Source organism: Cherax quadricarinatus, chromosome 47, assembly GCF_038502225.1.
Source record: "Cherax quadricarinatus isolate ZL_2023a chromosome 47, ASM3850222v1, whole genome shotgun sequence".
NCBI lineage: Eukaryota > Metazoa > Arthropoda > Malacostraca > Decapoda > Parastacidae > Cherax > Cherax quadricarinatus.
In genome coordinates this window covers 19,540,436-19,563,030 of record NC_091338.1, presented here as the reverse complement: position 1 = coordinate 19,563,030, position 22,595 = coordinate 19,540,436, and the positions used below count along the sequence as shown (strand labels likewise).

General features: G+C 44.0%; 1 protein-coding gene across 1 annotated transcript in view; it reads left to right on the top strand.

The window, feature by feature from the left end:
- Positions 1–18,309: 18,309 nt before the first annotated feature.
- Positions 18,310–22,595, top strand: part of LOC128696503 (HIG1 domain family member 1A, mitochondrial) — a 77,732-nt gene continuing 73,446 nt past the window's right edge. The window contains exon 1 of the mRNA XM_053787775.2: positions 18,310–18,451. The gene's annotated coding sequence lies outside the window, so the exon portion shown is untranslated. The remainder of the gene's footprint in view (positions 18,452–22,595) is intronic.

The following is a 22,595-nucleotide window of genomic DNA, read 5'->3' as shown; positions in this document are numbered from 1 at the left end:
GGGAGGCAACAACGAGTCATGGTACGTAATGACGTATCACAGTGGGCACCTGTGACGAGCGGGGTCCCACAGGGGTCGGTCTTAGGACCAGTGCTATTTTTGGTATATGTGAACGACATGACGGAAGGGTTAGACTCAGAAGTGTCCCTGTTTGCAGATGATGTGAAGTTAATGAGGAGAATTAAATCTGATGAGGACCAGGCAGGACTTCAAAGAGACCTGGACAGACTGGACACCTGGTCCAGCAAATGGCTTCTCGAATTTAATCCTGCCAAATGCAAAGTCATGAAGATAGGGGAAGGGCACAGAAGACCGCAGACAGAGTATAGGCTAGGTGGACAAAGACTGCAAACCTCACTCAAGGAGAAAGATCTTGGGGTGAGTATAACACCGAGCATGTCTCCGGAAGCACACATCAATCAGATAACTGCTGCAGCATATGGGCGCCTGGCAAACCTGAGAACAGCATTCCGATACCTTAGCAAGGAATCATTCAAGACACTGTACACCGTGTATGTCAGGCCCATACTGGAGTATGCAGCACCTGTTTGGAACCCGCACTTGATAAAGCACGTCAAGAAACTAGAGAAAGTACAAAGGTTTGCAACAAGGTTAGTTCCAGAGCTAAGGGGAATGTCCTATGAAGAAAGATTAAGGGAAATCGGCCTGACCACACTGGAGGACAGGAGGGTCAGGGGAGACATGATAACGACATATAAAATACTGCGTGGAATAGACAAGGTGGACAAGGACAGGATGTTCCAGGGAGGGGACACAGAAACAAGAGGCCACAATTGGAAGTTGAAGACACAAATGAGTCAGAGAGATAGTAGGAAGTATTTCTTCAGTCATAGAGTTGTAAGGCAGTGGAATAGCCTAGAAAATGACGTAGTGGAGGCAGGAACCATACACAGTTTTAAGACGAGGTTTGATAAAGCTCATGGAGCGGGGAGAGAGAGGGCCTAGTAGCAACCGGTGAAGAGGCGGGGCCAGGAGCTAGGACTCGACCCCTGCAACCACAAATAGGTGAGTACAAATAGGTGAGTACACACACACACACACACACACACACACACACACACACACACACACACACGTGGTAATGCATTATTTACAGCTAGCAAAGTCAGGGTATTTCTCCAGAATGGTCTGCAATATACCACTGTGGATAAAATACTTTGCCATTTCTTGAACACTTCTGAGTGAGTTGTTTCTAAATTCATTAATTTTATCGCACTCCAGTACATAATGACGCAGGGTGTGACAATAGTCCATCTGGCAAAGTTTACATTTCGTTTGGTCTACATCTGGTGGTGGTGATTTAACTTGCCAAAGATACTTGTAACCCAGCCGGAGCCGGGCAGTAGTGACATCCAAGAGTCTGCTTATTTTGTTGGATGCACCATAGACATGGGGCTCCTCCTGCATGATAGAATGATGATAGATGGACTGACTGGTGTCAATCTCCGTGAGTCTTAAGTCAATAAAATTCAGTTGAAGTTCTTTTCGTATTATTGCTCTCAAACTACTACATGACAAGCCAAGATTGTAATCTACTCCCTCTTTGAAAAGCATACAGCTTAGCCAATTTATCAGTTCTATCATGCATCTGAAGACCAATGTGAGATGGAATCCACAGCATGTGCACTCTGACTCCACTGTCCACAATCTTACCATACTTATGTCTGGCTTCTGACACAAGCATGCCACAATTTATACTTAATGAGTTGAGAGCATTTATGGATGACAGAGAATCAGTTACAATTAAACTGTCAATCTTAGACACATAGATGCATTTCAGTGCAAGGAGTATGGCAAACAGTTCTGTCTGAAGGGTAGAGGCCCAAATGAAACACCACACACTACATCCCACTGACACAGCTAACAAGATAAACGACTTCTCAACCATAGGATCTAATCTCGCCAGTAAAATCCCACATACCAGTGCCCATGCCGGGGACTACCTAGATGGGAATTTCCCTAATTCCTTCTATCTTGCACCAACTGAGCCCACGGAAGTCACCGAGATTATAAAGTCACTTAAAAATAACTCGGGGAATCTGTCTCATGTCCCACCATTACTGTACAAGCGAGCGGCCCATGTCCTTTCGCATGCTATTTCATTACTCTTTAACAAGTCACTAGAGACTAGCACCTTCCCGAAACTACTCAAGATGGCAAGGGTTACACCAATACGTAAAGGTGGTGACCCTACAGACTTAAACAACTATAGGCCAATATCTAACTTACCATTGCTATCCAAAATCTTTGAGAAACTCGTGCACAGGAGACTGTATTCATTTATAACGGCTCAAAACATACTCAACCCCTGCCAATTTGGATTCAGGAAAAATAAAAGCACTAATGATGCAATCATAAAAATGCTAGATCTGCTTTACACAGCATTGGAAAATAAGGAATATCCACTAGGAATTTTTATTGACCTAAGAAAAGCTTTTGACACAGTAGACCACGACATCCTACTCCACAAACTTGATCATTACGGTATAAGAGGCCATGCGCTTGCTTATTTCAAATCTTACATTACTAATAGGTATCAGTATGTCACCATTAAAGACACAGCATCAGCAACACGGCCACTTGATACTGGAGTTCCGCAGGGAAGTGTCCTTGGTCCCCTGCTCTTCCTCATATACATCAATGACCTTCCAAACGTATCCCAACACCTGAAACCCATTCTCTTTGCTGACGACACGACTTATGTCATCTCTCACCCTAATCTTGCCACACTCAACACCACTGTGAATGAGGAGCTGATCAAAATATCGACTTGGATGACAGCCAATAAACTTACGCTTAACACTGACAAAACCTACTATATTATGTTTGGTAGCAGAGCAGGAGATGCACAAATTAACATTAAGATTGACAACACTCTAATTACCAGAAATAATGGGGGCAAATTCCTTGGCCTATACCTTGACAACAACCTGAATTTCAGCACCCATATCCAGCATATAACCAAAAAAGTATCCAAAACGGTTGGGATCCTCTCCAAGATACGATACTACGTGCCGCAAAATGCCCTTCTCACACTATACCACTCACTTATTTATCCATGCCTCACCTATGCTATTTGTGCTTGGGGATCAACTGCAGCAACACACCTAAAGCCAATAATAACCCAACAAAAAGCTGCAGTAAGAATACTCACTAAATCCCATCCCTGGCAACACACCCCCCCACTCTTCATAGACCTAAACTTACTCCCTGTTCAGTACATCCACACTTACTACTGTGCAATCTACATCTACAGGGCCTTAAACTCTAATATCAACCTTGACCTAAAACGCTTTCTTGATAGTTGTGACAGAACCCACAGGCATAACACCAGACACAAACATCTCTACGACATTCCCCGTGTCCGACTAAACCTTTACAAAAATTCAATGTATGTCAAAGGCCCTAAAATCTGGAATACCCTACCTGAGAACTCTAGAACTGCAGACACATTCATCACCTTCAAAACTACCATTAGAAAACATCTTATCTCCCTGATACACCCTGTCAACTAACTACACGAATACCACCTGGTGGTTCACACTTACACTCACTGACTCATTTGACCATAAACAGAAATATTAATCTCAATCTTAAAATAATGAATCCTGTGATACTCCAATACTGAAACTATGTACTGTGCCAAAACAAAAGCATTTACATTGCTAAACTCACAAACTAGTATTTAGTCACTTAGCCATAATACCAACTTACCTCATAATTTGTAATATTTTACAATTAAGAATAAAACTAAGTCTGCCCGAAATGCCTAGCCATGCTAAGCGTTCTAGTGGTACACTCTGTAATCACTATTTTACTACATGTAAACCACACAATAACCAAATTTCTGTAAACTCAGCAATGTAATCCTTATAGAGAATAAACTTTGAATTTGAATTTGAATTATTAATGCGTGCTCCAATTTCTTTAAGAGAGCCATCACTCTGTACGACAACAGCAGCACTACCTGGAGTTTACCTGGAGAGAGTTCCGGGGGTCAACGCCCCCGCGGCCCGGTCTGTAACCAGGCCTCCTGGTGGATCAGAGCCTGATCAACCAGGCTGTTGCTGCTGGCTGCACGCAAACCAACGTACGAGCCTCAGCCCGGCTGATCAGGAACTGACTTTAGGTGCTTGTCCAGTGCCAGCTTGAAGACTGCCAGGGGTCTGTTGGTAATCCCCCTTATGTGTGCTGGGAGGCAGTTGAACAGTCTCGGGCCCCTGACACTTATTGTATGGTCTCTTAACGTGCTAGTGACACCCCTGCTTTTCATTGGGGGGATGGTGCATCGTCTGCCAAGTCTTTTGCTTTCGTAGTGAGTGATTTTCGTGTGCAAGTTCGGTACTAGTCCCTCTAGGATTTTCCAGGTGTATATAATCATGTATCTCTCCCTCCTGCGTTCCAGGGAATACAGGTTTAGGAACCTCAAGCGCTCCCAGTAATTGAGATGTTTTATCTCCGTTATGCGCGCTGTGAAAGTTCTCTGTACATTTTCTAGGTCGGCAATTTCACCTGCCTTGAAAGGTGCAGTTAGTGTGCAGCAATATTCCAGCCTAGATAGAATAAGTGACCTGAAGAGTGTCATCATGGGCTTGGCCTCCCTTGTTTTGAAGGTTCTCATTATCCATCCTGTCATTTTTCTAGCAGATGCGATTGATACAGTGTTATGGTCCTTGAAGGTGAGATCCTCCGACATAATCACTCCCAGGTCTTTGACGTTGGTGTTTCGCTCTATTTTGTGGCCAGAATTTGTTTTGTACTCTGATGAAGATTTAATTTCCTCATGTTTACCATATCTGAGTAATTGAAATTTCTCATCGTTGAACTTCATATTGTTTTCTGCAGCCCACTGAAAGATTTGGTTGATGTCCGCCTGGAGCCTTGCAGTGTCTGGAATGGAAGACACTGTCATGCAGATTCGGGTGTCATCTGCAAAGGAAGACACGGTGCTGTGGCTGACATCCTTGTCTATGTCGGATATGAGGATGAGGAACAAGATGGGAGCGAGTACTGTGCCTTGTGGAACAGAGCTTTTCACCGTAGCTGCCTCGGACTTTACTCTGTTGACGACTACTCTCTGTGTTCTGTTAGTGAGGAAATTATAGATCCATCGACCGACTTTTCCTGTTATTCCTTTAGCACGCATTTTGTGCGCTATTACGCCATGGTCACACTTGTCGAAGGCTTTTGCAAAGTCTGTATATATTACATCTGCATTCTTTTTGTCTTCTAGTGCATTTAGGACCTTGTCGTAGTGATCCAATAGATGAGACAGACAGGAGCGACCTGTTCTAAACCCATGTTGCCCTGGGTTGTGTAACTGATGGGTTTCTAGATGGGTGGTGATCTTGCTTCTTAGGACCCTTTCAAAGATTTTTATGATATGGGATGTTAGTGCTATTGGTCTGTAGTTCTTTGCTGTTGCTTTACTGCCCCCTTTGTGGAGTGGGGCTATGTCTGTTGTTTTTAGTAACTGTGGGACGACCTGTTAATCTGTTCTAGGCATAAGTTGGGGTCTGTGTTGCTTAGTATATCTTCCCAGCTTATATCGGTTAGGACTTGGTTTACTTGGTCCCACTTTATGTTTTTGTTATTGAAGTTGAATTTGGTGAATGCTCCCTCGTGACTAGTCTCATTATGTCGGTCTGGGGCTCCACGCATACATGTCTGAACCTCAATTATGTTGTGATCTGAGTATATTGTTTTTGATATGGTGACATTTCTTATCAGATCATCATTGTTAGTGAAGATGAGGTCTAGTGTATTCTCCAGTCTAGTAGGCTCTATTATTTGCTGGTTTAAATTGAATTTTGTGCAGAGATTTAAAAGCTCGTGTGAGTGTGAGTTTTCATCAGAGCTGCCTCCTGGTGTTATTACTGCAACAATATTATTTGCTATATTCTTCCATTTTAGGTGCCTTAAGTTGAAATCCCCCAGGAGCAAGATGTTGGGTGCAGGAGCTGGAAGATTTTCCAGACAGTGGTCAATTTTTAACAGCTGTTCCTGGAATTGCTGGGATGTTGCATCCGGAGGCTTGTAGACTACCACAATGACTAGGTTTTGGTTCTCGACCTTTACTGCTAAAACTTCCACTACATCATTTGAGTCATTTAGCAGTTCTGTGCAAACAAGTGACTCTGCAATGTACAGGCCAACCCCCCCCCCTTTTGCCTGTTCACTCTGTCACATCTGTATAGGTTGTAACCTGGGATCCATATTTCGTTGTCCAAGTGATCCTTTATGTGGGTCTCAGTGAAAGCCGCGAACATTGCCTTTGCCTCTGCAAGCAGTCCACGGATGAAAGGTATTTTGTTGTTTGTTGCTGGCTTTAGACCCTGTATATTTGCAAAGAAGAATTTTATCGGACTGGTGGTATTGTTGGTACTGGGGGGGATTTTTTTTCCGGCATTAGTATCTGTATCTGTTGGTTTGGAGTGGAGGCCATCGACTGTGGTTCCACTCCAGGAATGACTGGATTTGGTGTACGATTTCTGCCATTTCCTGCCAGTTTTTTTTCCTTCCTGGCACTAAAAAACTCTCCCTCTTGAGTGGCTGTGGCCACCCAGGTTTTCCCATGGCCTAGATGTTTTGTATCTTTTTGTCCCCTTTAGATGGTATGCCTGGCAATTTAAGTTATAGCACAGTCTTTCCTGTACTGAAGAGGTACACAGTTCAGGGTGAAAAAGCTTACAGGAAGGGAGTTTGCATTTTCCTGTTGTCATATGGGCATGGCATTTTCTAGGGTGGTCATAGTTGCACGTCCCATCTGTTTTTCCAGATTTCCCATGCCAGCAGATACCGAGTGCATAGTATGTGCACAGGCTTGGTTTCCGTTTGCCTTGGGTTTCTGTGACTGTATTCCCTGTTGGTGCATGTTTTCCTGTCTTACTTCTATCCTCCCTAGCACCAACAATGGAACTCCCACCAGTTGTTTTTGGTAATATATCCTCACTATTGCTAGTGGAGTCCTCTTGTTTGCTATTTCCTGCGGTATTTCTAGTTTGCAATATTGGTTATATCTTATCTTTGACTACACTTGTTTCCCTACTATGGCTCCTGTCCCCTATGAGGTCATTTATATGTATTCCTTCCTGCGTATAATTCCCGACTACCTGGACAAAATCTCCAGCTTCACCATTACTGTCTCCCAGGACAGCATCTCCAGCTTCACCATTACTGTCTCCCAGGACAGCACCTCCAGCTTCACCATTACTGTCTCCCAGGACAGCACCTCCAGCTTCACCATTACTGTCTCACAGGACTGCACTATCAGCCCCACATTTACTGACTACCAGGACATCACCTCCAGCCTTATAGTTTCTGACTACATGGCCAGTATCAAAGGCAGTACCATTCAGCCCAGACTTTTTATGTTCCCATCTGTTGTAGAAAGCTTCCAGGTTTTCTATGAAAGCAGCTTTGATGTTGTCCTCTTTTAATACCCTTGTGATTTTAGTCCACAGATTTATCTCATTTGGGCATACCCAAAAACACTTCCCTATTTGAACACTGCTTGTAGCTAGTTCTTGGATATCTCCACAAGGGGCGTGACACCAATTTCCACAAAAATTACAATTTACCCATGTGGAAGCCCGTTTGTTTGACTGACCACAGACTACACACAGCTTCATAATGATTTGAATGGTTGATTTACTGCAATTCTACTAGCAACCTCTTGAATATTCTATTAATAACCTCCTTAAATGAAGCTCTAGCTATTTGTATTTCTGTTTCTAACTGTTTTTGTATATTGGACAGCTTACCGTGCACGTTCCTGATTTATATTTAATGTTTGTGTTTATAAGGGCGCCTACAACCCCATCCGTTTACAGTCTGCTTTATTGTCCAACGAAACCGTTTGAAACCAGTCAAGGGTTCGGACCAGTCAAGGATTCGGACCAGTCAAGGGTTCGGACCAGTCAAGGGTTCGGACCAGTCAAGGGTTCGGACCAGTCGATCTGATCTGATCACTGGGTCACTTATTTAAACCATACTGGTCGGTGATTTGAGCTAACACATGAAGGGTCTACTGGAACTTATCTACCCGAGTAATATGTGATTTGATTGATACAAAAGTATAACTTGCATGTTGAAGAAACCGGTGACTGCTGGCAACTCCTACAATGATGAACGGTCGACCTCAACCCTTGTTTATCAATCGCTGTATCTAGCTTTTCTATTTTTTTTTTCTTACATATTCTAGAAGAGACCCATCATGCAATTGGATCTGACGAACTGTGCCTCTCTGTCGAGGAGGACGCCTATTGAGTATCTTTGTTTTATCAGTAGAAATTATCAACCCCAGGTCCTGACACGAGGCTAGTACATGATTAAGAATGTTTTGGTTGTTGGAGAATCCGGTGGTGTGAATCATTATATCATCAGGAAAACTAATCATATAATGATGGGGCTGACTAGGCATAGCATTAAGTAATGCATTAATTAGAATATTGAACAGTGTGGGACTGAGCACACCTCCCTGTGGGGTTCCTAATTCAAAGTCTTTAGTTACACTTCTATGTCCCTGGAACAACACAGACGACTTTCTGTTGGACAGGTAGCCTTTAATCCAGCGGAGAAACCATCCTCCAACATCCATTCTGGCAAGTTCACTAATGATTACATGTCGGTTGGCTACATCGAAAGCGGATTTAAGGTCAATGAAGGTAGTGTATGAGCTGTCAGTGTGCAGGGTGAGAAAGGTGGCTATGCAATGATGCACGCTCCTTCCATGCATGAAACCATGTAACCGGGGAGACAAAAATTGTTTGATTCTGTACATGAGACGATTAAGAATCATTCTCTCAAATGTTTTACACAAGCAGCTAGTAAGAGATATTGGGCGAAATGCATTTTGTTGATTGGGCTTAGGAATTGGAATGATGAGGCTGTTGGTCCAAGATTGAGGGAGCACCCCAGTTACATAGCTCATGTTATATAATTCAAGTAATGGATTACCTGGTACTCGACACAGCAATCTGAGTATGTTGTAAGTAATACCATCCTCACCAGGCGACGTGGAGTTGCCCTTAGTTAGTGCTGCATCAAGTTCATAATTAGTGAATGGAATGTTGCAGTCATCTTCTTTGCTGAGCATAAAGCAAACAAGTCTCTCCCTTGCATCATATTTGTCATTTAATTTTTCCTGTGTGGTACTGGGAAGATTGTCATAGCTAGATGTAGCAGCCCAAGCACAGACTAACTCATTCGCCCTATGTAAGGGATGAGGGTGCGCGATCTGCCCAGTTCTGTTACCCTTAATTCTATTTATGTCCCTCCATGCCCGGCTAAGTGGGGTGTGAGCATTAAGACCGTTGACAAATTTTTCCCAGTCTGTTTGCCGCAGCTCTGTCATACGCTCTCTGGCAGCAGCAAGGGCAGTTTGGAAGAGCCTCAGCATTCCAGGGGTACGATGTTTTCTATAGGCTAGGCCTAGTCTGCGAGCAGTACGTTTCAGTGTACGAAGTTTAGAATCATTGTAATAAGTATGGTTTTTGAAGGAGGTATGATTATTATGGAAGTTTGTTGGGTTTAGAGTAGCAGGAGGTTTCAATGGCGGCTCTAAGTAGTTCTGAATACTGTTCACAAGGTCATTGTTAAAGGTCTCTACAGAGGAACACTCATAGGAATTATACCAGTCAGTCACATGTGCAACAAAGTCATCATGCTGATCAGTGGGAACATTAAAACGTTTCCGTTTGAATATCCCACCAAGAAGGATAGTATTACCAATATCTAGTGAGGTTAGCCTAGGGAAATGATCAGACGCTATATCTGTTACAATGGAAGACTCACAGCTGGCAGAAGTAATGTTGAAGCCAAGACACAGATCAAGGACGCCTCCATAGACATGTGTGGGTTCAAGGTCACCTACAATTTGCACATTATCATGACTGTTTAAGAGTGACAACAGTTGATTGCCATTACGATTACCAAACTGTGAGTTTCCAATGCTTTTGTGTCTCGCATTGTAATCGCCAATAATAAGAGTAGGTTCAGAATGAGCACAAGTTGGGAGCTCCAAGTAATTAAACTTATCAGCAGGAGCATACAAGTTAAATATGTTGAGAGCAGAGTTCCCTATATAAATCCTAACACCGTGGTATTGTAGCCCCTCTGTTTTCTTATGTGCAAGAAGTTGATGGGGAAGTGATTTTTTAATATATAGAACACAAGAGTTAGTAGATTTGAGGTTATATGCAACAAATGATGGTAATTTAGGGGGTTGGAATTTTTCAGGGACTCTGCACTCTTGTAGACACACAACATCAATGGGTTCAGTGGTTACTTTATGATGAAGGTCAGGAAGTCTTTTTCTAAGTTATGCAATATTCCAGCTTAATATAGAAAGTTTATACGAGTTTTGATCCATTATAGTAGTCCTGGGATCTTGTTGAGTTTCTCAGCATAATGAAAAAATTGTTCATGTAAATAGCAGACCTTATCAATGTCAACAGTGTTACCCTTGTCCATGAGTTTGTTAAGTGCACTTCCAGTTGTAAGGCCTCGTGGGAGTCTCTGTTTACACAGAGCACGACGCTGTTCATGTGTGAATGTATGATAAGTGACACCACCACTCACATTCCCTCCTCCACTAACATTACACGCAACACTATAACTGTCATCACCAACACCACTACCAACATTGTATTCATTACATTTATCAACAGTATTGTATTTAACATTAATGTCAAAGTGGTTAACCTCATCACACTCTGCACCACCACTTATATTACGCCCATCACTATTACTAACATTTGTATTGTCCAGACCAGAGCTTTGGTAAGATGGGTAAGGAAGAAGGATGGGTAAGGATAGAAATATTGGAAAGAAGAGGAAAGAAAGAAGAGGAAAGAAAGTCTCCCTGAAAACATTGAGTATACATAGTGTATAGTGTATACTACAGTGGCTCCCTAGTATATTGATGATAAAGGCTAAAGTGCAATTTGAAAACAGGTGAATTTGTAAATGAAGTGATAAGCCTATAGAGGCAGGTGCCAGAAGTCGCCAGAAACTTACCACAGGTCAGCTGTTTTTAATAATCTTCCTGGCCTGCTAGTGTACTCGCATATAAAAGGACCCCAATGGAAATAAGTCACTCTGTCTGACTTTTTTGGGTTATCCTAGGTTCTCTACACATATGCTGCTATGTATGATAATTCTATGTAACTGTATTTGTGTATACCTGAATAAACTTACTTACTTACTTATACCAGTGAAGAGCAGAATACAGTGTTGTAGTAGCAACTAACCAGTATTATAATGGTACTTAGTGGAGTGGAGTGACTTTCATTAGTTTCTTTTTTCTTGAAATACCAGACGTATGCTGTGAATTTCATATAACCTGTAGTTACCAGCGGTCGCAATATACACAACGAGAAGCAATTATTACTACACAAAAAGCGTCCTTCCTCCAAAATTTGCACCAGTCAACTATAGTGATAATATAGCATTTATTGTGGTGGAGACGGAAAAAAAAATAGAAATGCTAGATACAGCGATTGATAAACAAGGGTGGAGGTCGACCGTTCGTCATTGTAGGAGTGCCAGCAGTCACCGGCTCTTCAACACGCAAGTTATACTTTTGTATCAATCAAATCACATATTACTCGGGTAGATAATTTCCAGTAGATCCTTCATGTGTTAGCTCAAATCACCGACCAGTATGGTTTAAATAAGTGACCCACTGATCAGATCAGATAGACTGGTCCGAACCCTTGACTGGTCCGAACCCTGGACTGGTTTCAAACGGTTTCGTTGTGCACTACCTAGCAGGTTATTAATAGAATATTCAAGAGGTTGCTAGTAGAATTGCAGTAAATCAACCATTCAAATCATTATGAAGCTGTGTGTAGTCTGTGGTCAGTCAAACAAACGGGCTTCCACATGCATAAATTGTCATTTTTGTGGAAATTGGTGTCACGCCCCTTGTGCAGATATCCAAGAACTAGCTACAAGCAGTATTAAAACAGGGAAGTGTTTTTGGGTATGCCCAAATGAGGAAAATCTGTGGACTAAAATCACAAGGGTATTAAAAGAGGTCAACATCAAAGCTGCTTTCATAGAAAACCTGGAAGCTTTCTACAACAGATGGGAACATAAAAAGTCTGGGCTGAATGGTACTGCCCTTGATACTGGCCATGTAGTCAGAAACTGTAAGGCTGGAGATGATGTCCTGGTAGTCAGTAAATGGGGGGCTGATAGTGCTGTCCTGGGAGACAGTAATGGTGAAGCTGGAGGTGCTGTCCTGGGAGACAGTAATGGTGAAGCTGGAGGTGCTGTCCTGGGAGACAGTAGTGGTGAAGCTGGAGATGCTGTCCTGGGAGACAGTAATGGGGAAGCTGGAGATGCTGTCCTGGGAGACAGTAATGGTGAAGCTGGAGATTTTGTCCAGGTAGTCGGGAATTATACGCAGGAAGGAATACATATAAATGACCTCACAGGGGACAGGAGCCATAGTAGGGAAACAAGTGTAGTCAAAGATAAGATAAAACCAATATTGCAAACTAGAAATACCGCAGGAAATAGCAAACAAGAGGACTCCACTAGCAATAGTGAGGATATATTACCAAAAACAACTGGTGGGAGCTCCATTGTTGGTGCTAGGGAGGATAGAAGTAAGACAGGGAAACATGCACCAACAGGGAATACAGTCACAGAAACCCAAGGCAAACGGAAACCAAGCCTGTGCACATACTATGCACTCGGTATCTGCTGGCATGGGAAATCTGGAAAAACAGATGGGACGTGCAACTATGACCACCCTAGAAAATGCCATGCCCATATGACAACAGGAAAATGCAAACTCCCTTCCTGTAAGCTTTTTCACCCTGAACTGTGTACCTCTTCAGTACAGGAAAGACTGTGCTATAACTTAAATTGCCAGGAATACCATCTAAAGGGGACAAAAAGATACAAAACATCCAGGCCATGGGAAAACCTGGGTAGCCACAGCCACTCAAGAGGGAGAGGTTTTTTAGTGCCAGGAAGGAAAAAAAACTGGCAGGAAATGGCAGAAATCGTACACCAAATCCAGTCATTCCTGGAGTGGAACCACAGTCGATGGCCTCCACTCCAAACCAACAGATACAGATACTAATGCCGGAAAAAAAATCCGCTCCCAGTACCAACAATACCACCAGTCCGATAACATTCTTCTTTGCAAATATACAGGGTCTAAAGCCAGCAACAAACAACAAAATACCTTTCATCCGTGGACTGCTTGCAGAGGCAAAGGCAATGTTCGCGGCTTTCACTGAGATCCACATAAAGGATCACTTGGACAACGAAATATGGATCCCAGGTTACAACCTATACAGATGTGACAGAGTGAACAGGCAAAAGGGGGGGGGGGTTGGCCTGTACATTGCAGAGTCACTTGTTTGCACAGAACTGCTAAATGCCTCAAATGATGTAGTGGAAGTTTTAGCAGTAAAGGTCGAGAACCAAAACCTAGTCATTGTGGTAGTCTACAAGCCTCCGGATGCAACATCCCAGCAATTCCAGGAACAGCTGTTAAAAATTGACCACTGTCTGGAAAACCTTCCAGCTCCTGCACCCAACATCTTGCTCCTGGGGAATTTCAACTTAAGGCACCTAAAATGGAGGAATATAGCAAATAATATTGTTGCAGTAATAACACCAGGAGGCAGCTCTGATGAAAACTCACACTCACGCGAGCTTTTAAATCTCTGCACAAAATTCAATTTAAACCAGCAAATAATAGAGCCTACTAGACTGGAGAATACACTAGACCTCATCTTCACTAACAATGATGATCTGATAAGAAATGTCACCATATCAAAAACAATATACTCAGATCACAACATAATTGAGGTTCAGTCATGTATGCGCGGAGCCCCAGACCGACATAATGAGATTAGTCACGAGGGAGCATTCACCAAATTCAACTTCAATAACAAAAACATAAAGTGGGACCAAGTAAACCAAGTCCTAACCGATATAAGCTGGGAAGATATACTAAGCAACACAGACACCAACTTATGCCTAGAACAGATTAACTCGGTGGCACTCGATGTATGCACAAGGCTTATTCCTCTAAGAACAAGGAGGAGTAGATGTAAAACAGAAAGAGACAGGCGCTCCCTTTACAGGCGACGGAAAAGAATAACAGAGCGGCTAAAAGAGGTCAATATATCTGAAATGCGTAGGGAGACACTGGTCAGAGAAATAGAAAGCATCGAACTTAAGCTAAAAGAATCCTTTAGGAGTCAGGAATCGAAAGAAACCCAAAGTATTTCTTCTCCTATGCCAAATCAAAATCGAGAACAACGTCCAGTATTGGGCCCCTACTTAAACAAGATGGGTCTTACAAAGATGACAGCAAGGAAATGAGTGAGCTACTCAAGTCCCAATATGACTCAGTTTTTAGCAAGCCGCTAACCAGACTGAGAGTCGAAGATCAAAATGAATTTTTTATGGGAGAGCCACAGAATTTGGTTAACACAAGCCTATCCGATGTTATCTTGACGCCAAATGACTTCGAACAGGCGATAAATGACATGCCCATGCACTCTGCCCCAGGGCCAGACTCATGGAACTCCGTGTTCATCAAGAACTGCAAGAAGCCCCTATCACGAGCCTTTACCATCCTATGGAGAGGGAGCATGGACACGGGGGTCGTCCCACAGTTACTAAAATCAACAGACATAGCCCCACTCCACAAAGGGGGCAGTAAAGCAACAACAAAGAGCTACAGACCGATAGCACTAACATCCCATATCATAAAAATCTTTGAAATGGTCCTAAGAAGCAAGATCACCACCCATCTAGACACCCATCAGTTACACAACCCAGGGCAACATGGGTTTAGAACAGGTCGCTCCTGTCTGTCTCAACTATTGGATCACTACGACAAGGTCCTAGATGCACTAGAAGACAAAAAGAATGCAGATGTAATATATACAGACTTTGCAAAAGCCTTCGACAAGTGTGACCATGGCGTAATAGCGCACAAAATGCGTGCTAAAGGAATAACAGGAAAAGTCGGTCGATGGATCTATAATTTCCTCACTAACAGAACACAGAGAGTAGTAGTCAACAGAGTAAAGTCCGAGGCAGCTACGGTGAAAAGCTCTGTTCCACAAGGCACAGTACTCGCTCCCATCTTGTTCCTCATCCTCATATCCGACATAGACAAGGATGTCAGCCAGAGCACCGTGTCTTCCTTTGCAGATGACACCCGAATCTGCATGACAGTGTCTTCCATTGCACACACTGCAAGGCTCCAGGCGGACATCAACCAAATCTTTCAGTGGGCTGCAGAAAACAATATGAAGTTCAACGATGAGAAATTTCAATTACTCAGATATGGTAAACACGAGGAAATTAAATCTTCATCAGAGTACAAAACAAATTCTGGCCACAAAATAGAGCGAAACACCAATGTCAAAGACCTGGGAGTGATCATGTCGGAGGATCTCACCTTCAAGGACGATAACATTGTATCAATCGCATCTGCTAGAAAAATAACAGGATGGATAATGAGAACCTTCAAAACAAGGGGGGCCAAGCCCATGATGACACTCTTCAGGTCACTTGTTCTATCTAGGCTGGAATATTGCTGCACACTAACAACACCTTTCAAGGCAGGTGAAATTGCTGACCTAGAAAATGTACAGAGAACCTTCACGGCGTGCATAACGGAGATAAAACACCTCAATTACTGGGAGCGCTTGAGGTTCCTAAACCTGTATTCCCTGGAACGCAGGCGGGAGAGATACATGATTATGTACACCTGGAAAATCCTAGAGGGACTAGTACCGAACTTGCACACGAAAATCACTCACTACGAAAGCAAAAGACTTGGCAGACAATGCAACATCCCCCCAGTGAAAAGCAGGGGTGTCACTAGCACGTTAAGAGACCATACAATAAGTGTCAGGGACCCGAGACTGTTCAACTGCCTCCCAGCTTACATACGGGGGATTACCAACAGACCTCTGGCAGTCTTCAAGCTGGCACTGGACAAGCGCCTAAAGTCGGTTCCTGACCAGCCGGTCTCTGGCTCGTACGTTGGTTTGCGTGCAGCCAGCAGTAACAGCCTGTTTGATCAGGCTCTGATCCACCAGTAGGCCTGGTCACAGACCGGGCCGCGGGGGCGTTGACCCCCGGAACTCTCTCCAGGTAAACTCCAGGTAATATCTAGGGAGGTTAGCCTTGGGGATTGATCTGATGATATATCTGTTACAGTGGAAGACTCACGGCTCTCAGAAGTAATGTTGAAGCCCAGGCACATATCAAGGACACCTCCATATATATGTGTGGGTTCAAGGTCACCTACAATTTGCACATTATCACGACTGTTCAAGAGTGACAACAGTTGATTACCCTTACGATTAGCAAACTGAGAGTTTCCAATGCTTTTGTGTCTTGCATTATAATCACCAATAATAAGAGTAGGCTCAGACTGAGCACAAGTTGGGAGCTCCAAGTAATTAAACTTATCAGCAGGAGCATACAAGATAAATATGTTGAGAGCAGAGTTCCCAATATAAATCCTAACACTGTGATACTGTAGCCCCTCTGTTTTCTTATGTGCAAGAAGTTGATGGGGAAGTGATTTTTTAATATATAGAACACAAAAATTAGTAGATTTTAGGTTATGTGCAACAAATGATGGCAATTTAGGGGGTTGGGATTTTTCAGGGACTCTGCACTCTTGTAGACAATATCAATGAATTCAGCCGCCTCAGACTTTACTCTGTTTACTACTATGTGTGTTCTATTTGTTAGGAAATCATAGATCCATCCACCAACTTTTCCTGTTATTCCTTTACCACGCATTTTGTGCGCTATTATACCGTGGTCACTCTTGTCAAAGACTTTCGCAGTCTGTGTATAGTATATCTGTATTTTGTTTATCTTCTAGAGCATCCAGGAAAATCTAAAAAATATATTATTTTTTTTATGTGAATAATTGTTTTTCATTCATATTAAGCGTGAACAAAGAATCTTTTATTTTATTATTATTAAAGATTAGCCGGTATTCTCCCGGCCTGGGCCTTTTCCAAGTGGTGGCCCGGCCTTGGCTCCCTCTTTAGGGACTGTCTGAGACCTAAGTCTCCCATGGGAGGAGGCACAAGTACCTCCTCATCTTTGGGACCAACTGTCCCCAGGCCTAGTCACAAGCTAGGCCTCTCTGGTCTGCCATCCCCGCCACAAGGGGGCTAATGGGAATGACAGTCTTGTGAGCTGTAAGCTCGGGCTCAGGCACCTACCCTACCCTAGAAGGGTTAGGCATGGTGTCGATAAGGATCTTTTATTATTATTATTATTATTAAAGATTCGCCGGTATTCTCCCGGCCCGGGCCTTTTCCAAGTGGTGGCCCGGCCTTTGCTCGCTCTTTAGGGAGTGTCTGAGACCTAAGTCTCCCATGGGAGGAGGCACAAGTACCTCCTCATCTTTGGGACCAACTGTCCCCAGGCCTAGTCACAAGCTAGGCCTCTCTGGTCTGTCATCCCCGCCCCAAGGGGGCAAATGGGAATGACAGTCTTATGAGCTAAAGCCTCGGGCTCAGGCACCTACCCTACCCTAGAAGGGTTAGGCATGGTGTCGATCAAAAGGATCTTTTGAAAACGTTGTTATTTTTATTGGTCTCAGTAAAACAGTAAAAAGAATTAGTGTTTGTTATGCAAACATTGTCTCTCAGCCTTCCTTCTTACCTTGTCATCCCTACACTCTATAAAAAGTTTTCCACCATTTTAGTGTGTTTATGATAAAATATATACTCTTATCGGTGTATATATCCCATGATTAGTTGTTTTACTACCTTATATCTACCTTAGTTTACATCTCGGTATATCAGTTCAGTAACTCCAGGGAAAGTAATTTTTATTACTAAGTTGTTGCTGTATAGCCCTTGTGGCTTAGCGCTTCTTTTTGATTATAATAATAATAATAATACTAAGTTGTTCGATTTCTGTTTGTCTGAACTTCAGTTTAGTTTACTTGGGAAATGTAGGTCTTATATAGACAGAAAGATGTATGTCTTACATTATATTTTAATTATGTTTCATAATAACTGTAACAATATATATAACGTTCACTTAATTAACGTTATTATGCGCATACTGCACAAAATTAATTAAAAACCTTGATCAAACGAACACGAATTTTGCGGACAAATTAATATTTATTTTTCACTTGATGATGTCGGAAGCTCCAACTTTACAGTCAATAAAAATCTAATAATTTGAGATAGAAACCATTTCCAAATAATAGAAGAAAGTCTGATAACATTTTTTTTTTTTGACAATTTTATTATTTCATCAACTGTGAAGGCGTGTGAAGCCGAGTCAAGGTTGTGCCTCACACCTCCTCCTCCTCCTCCTTCATCTGCTCGTGTAATCCCGCACGTACCTCCCTCAGTAAGGCATCATATACCTTGCTCCTTATTCCTAAACCTGAGTAAGTACTTGTCATTTATATTTGTAACACTAATTGTGTGTGAAGGCACCATATATATGTAAGGAGGTTCAGGAACATCAGCTTGAAGGAACTTGCTTTTATGCCGGTGAGGGCTCTTCATCCAAGTATAGTGAGTAAGTTTATTCAGGTATACACAAATACATTTACATAGAGTATCATACATAACAATATATGTGTAGAGAACCTAGGATAACCCAAAAAGGTCAGTGACTTATTTCCATTGGGGTCCTTTGGAAGCCCAAAGAAGTGAAGCTTTCTCTACTTTTCTTGGATCAAAGCTGGTTGCTTCTTATTCTTGCTGCAGCGTGGCTCAGTTGGTAGCGTCCTAAGCTCACACTGAAGGACCGGGGGTTATTCTCCGGCACGAATTTTTGTTCGGATTTTTAACTCCGGAGGGTTAGTCACCCAGGGTAGGGAGAGTTAGCCACCCAGGATAACCCAGGGTAGGGAGAGTTAGCCACCCAGGGTAGGGAGAGTTAGCCACCCAGGATAACCCAGGGTAGGGAGTGTTAGCCACCCAGGATAACCCAGGGTAGGGAGTGTTAGCCACCCAGGATAACCCAGGGTAGGGAGTGTTAGCCACCCAGGATAACCCAGGGTAGGGAGTGTTAGCCACCCAGGATAACCCAGGTTAGGGAGTGTTAGCCACCCAGGATAACCCAGGTTAGGGAGTGTTAGCCACCCAGGATAACCCAGGTTAGGGAGTGTTAGCCACCCAGGATAACCCAGGGTAGGGAGTGTTAGCCACCCAGGATAACCCAGGGTAGGGAGTGTTAGCCACCCAGGATAACCCAGGGTAGGGAGTGTTTGCCACCCAGGATAACCCAGGGTAGGGAGGGTTAGCCACCCAGGATAACCCAGGGTAGGGAGAGTTAGTCACCCTGGATAACCCAGGGTAGGGAGGGTTAGCCACCCAGGATAACCCAGGGTAGGGAGGGTTAGCCACCCAGGATAACCCAGGGTAGGGAGGGTTAGCCACCCAGGGTAGGGAGGGTTAGCCACCCAGGGTAGGGAGGGTTAGCCACCCTGGGTTGGGAGGGTTAGCCACCCAGGGTAGGGAGGGTTAGCCACCCAGGGTAGGGAGGGTAAGCCACCCAGGGTAGGGAGGGTAAGCCACCCAGGGTAGGGAGGGTAAGCCACCCAGGGTAGGGAGGGTAAGCCACCCAGGGTAGGGAGGGTTAGCCACCCAGGGTAGGAAGGGTTAGCCACCCAGGATAACCCAGGGTGCGGAGGGTTAGCCACCCAGGGTAGGGAGGGTTAGCCACCCAGGATAACCCAGGGTAGGGTGGGTTAGCCACCCAGGGTAGGGTGGGTTAGCCACTCAGGGTAGGGAGGCTTAGCCACCCAGGGAAGGGAGGCTTAGCCACCCAGGGAAGGGAGGCTTAGCCACCCAGGGAAGGGAGAGCTTAGCCACCCAGGGAAGGGAGAGCTTAGCCACCCAGGGAAGGGAGAGCTTAGCCACCCAGGGAAGGGAGAGCTTAGCCACCCAGGGAAGGGAGAGCTTAGCCACCCAGGGAAGGGAGAGCTTAGCCACCCAGGGAAGGGAGAACTTAGCCACCCAGGGAAGGGAGAGCTTAGCCACCCAGGGAAGGGAGAGCTTAGCCACCCAGGGAAGGGAGGCTTAGCCACCCAAGGAAGGGAGGCTTAGCCACCCAAGGAAGGGAGGCTTAGCCACCCAGGGAAGGGAGGCTTAGCCACCCAGGGAACCTGGAGTTTACCTGGAGAGAGTTCCGGGGGTCAACGCCCCCGCGGCCCGGTCTGTGACCAGGCCTCCTGGTGGATCAGAGCCTGATCAACCAGGCTGTTACTGCTGGCTGCACGCAAACCAACGTACGAGCCACAGCCCGGCTGGTCAGGAACCGACTTTAGGTGCTTGTCCAGTGCCAGCTTGAAGACTGCCAGGGGTCTGTTGGTAATCTCCCTTATGTATGCTGGGAGGCAGTTGAACAGTCTCGGGCCCCCTGACACTTATTGTATGGTCTCTTAACGTGCTAGTGACCCCAGTGCTTTTCATTGGGGGGATGTTGCATTGTCTGCCAAGTCTTTTGCTTTCGTAGTGAGTGATTTTCGTGTGCAAGTTCGCTACTAGTCCCTCTAGGATTTTCCAGGTGTAATAATCGTGCATCTCTCCCGCCTGCGTTCCAGGGAATACAGGTTTAGGAACCTCAAGCGCTCCCAGTAATTGAGGTGTTTTATCTCCGTTATGCGCGCCGTGAAGGTTCTCTGTACGTTTTCTAGGTCAGCAATTTCACCTGCCTTGAAAGGTGCTGTTAGTATGCAGCAATATTCCAGCCTAGATAGAACAAGTGACCTGAAGAGTGTCATCGTGGGCTTGGCCTCCCTAGTTTTGAAGGTTCTCATTATCCATCCTGTCATTTTTCTAGCAGATGCAATTGATACAATGTTATGGTCCTTGAAGGTGAGATCATCCGACATGATCACTCCCAGGTCTTTGACGTTGTTGTTTCGCTCTATTTTGTGGCCAGAATTTGTTTTGTACTCTGATGAAGATTTAATTTCCTCGTGTTTACCATATCTGAGTAATTGAAATTTCTCATCGTTGAACTTCATATTGTTTTCTGCAGCCCACTGAATGATTTGGTTGATGTCCGCCTGGAGCCTTGCAGTGTGTGCAATGGAAGACACTGTCATGCAGATTCGGGTGTCATCTGCAAAGGAAGACACTGTGCTGTGGCTGACATCCTTGTCTATGTCAGATATGAGGATGAGGAACAAGATGGGAGCGAGTACTGTGCCTTGTGGAACAGAGCTTTTCACAGTAGCTGCCCCGGACTTTACTTTGTTGACTATTACTCTGTGTTCTGTTAGTGAGGAAATTATAGATCCATCGACCGACTTTTCCTTTAGATGATGGCATCTAAAGGTAGTTGTTAGGAATCTGGAGTTTATCTGGAGAGAGTTCCGGGGGTCAACGCCCCCGCGGCCCGGTCTGTGACCAGGCCTCCTTAGGTCAGTGTCCCAGGATGCGACCCACACCAGTCGACTAACACCCAGGTACCCATTTTACTGATGGGGAACATAGACAACAGGTGGAAAGAAACACGTCCAATGTTTCTACTCTGGCTGGGAATCGAACCCAGGCCCTCACCGTGTGAAGCGAGAGCGTTAACCACCAGGCCACCAGAGCCTGGTGAATATGGTATGTCGACGGTAATAATATGGCTCTAGGCCACATTAAATATCATGTAGCTGTGTAGGCAGGTATAGATATGTAGCCCAAGCGGACTACATACCTACATTATCATTGTAACTGATAATTATATGTATGCGTACCTGTACCCAAGTACGTATGCCTTCACTCGGGGGGGGGGGGTATTTCTTCTAAAAATGGTGTTACGTGAGAATGTAAGTGTTTCTCTTTATTTATTCTACTGTATCAACATAGACACAACTTGTAGACAATGTAAAGTGACGAAAACCCAACGCGTTCGTCTGGTTTTACATTGAGTGGGGTGGGGTGGGGAGGGCTGCCCTTCCTGGCTACCCATACTTCCCAGCCTGACTTCCTACAAATAAAACTCGCCTCTCACCCTACATTAAGACTACAAATATTTTAAGGTAAGTAATGGGTGTATTGTGTGTGTATTTTACTTTTTATTGTTTTTAATGCCTAGTTCTGTTGCTAACATAATATATATTAGTGTAAACTTGTTACCTGGCATTTATATGCATTTATAAGCGGAAAAAATGGCATTCTGCTTTCTGGCAGTAGCCTGGAACCTAACCTGCTGTATAAGTGGGACCCTACTGTATATAACTTTGTTTTTAACCCTTTTGAGGGTCCATCTGTCAGTTTTATGGCTTTGAAGCCTGGGTTCAAGCTGTAGTTCTACACCATGAGCTCAGCTCACTCAGATAAGCTGTGAGCAGTAAATTTGGGCCTAGATACGAGAGAATGGATAATAAAGTAAAATTTGATTTCTTTGCTAAGGTTACAATGTGTTTACATTTCATAATTGGATTGGAACAAAGAAAGCCACTATCATGCCGAGGCATTTCAGGCAGACTTAACGTAGTACTTATAGACTACTTAAGTCTAGACGGTTGAAGAGTGGTAGAATACAGATATTCAATATTTCACTGTATTATTAATATGAGGTGG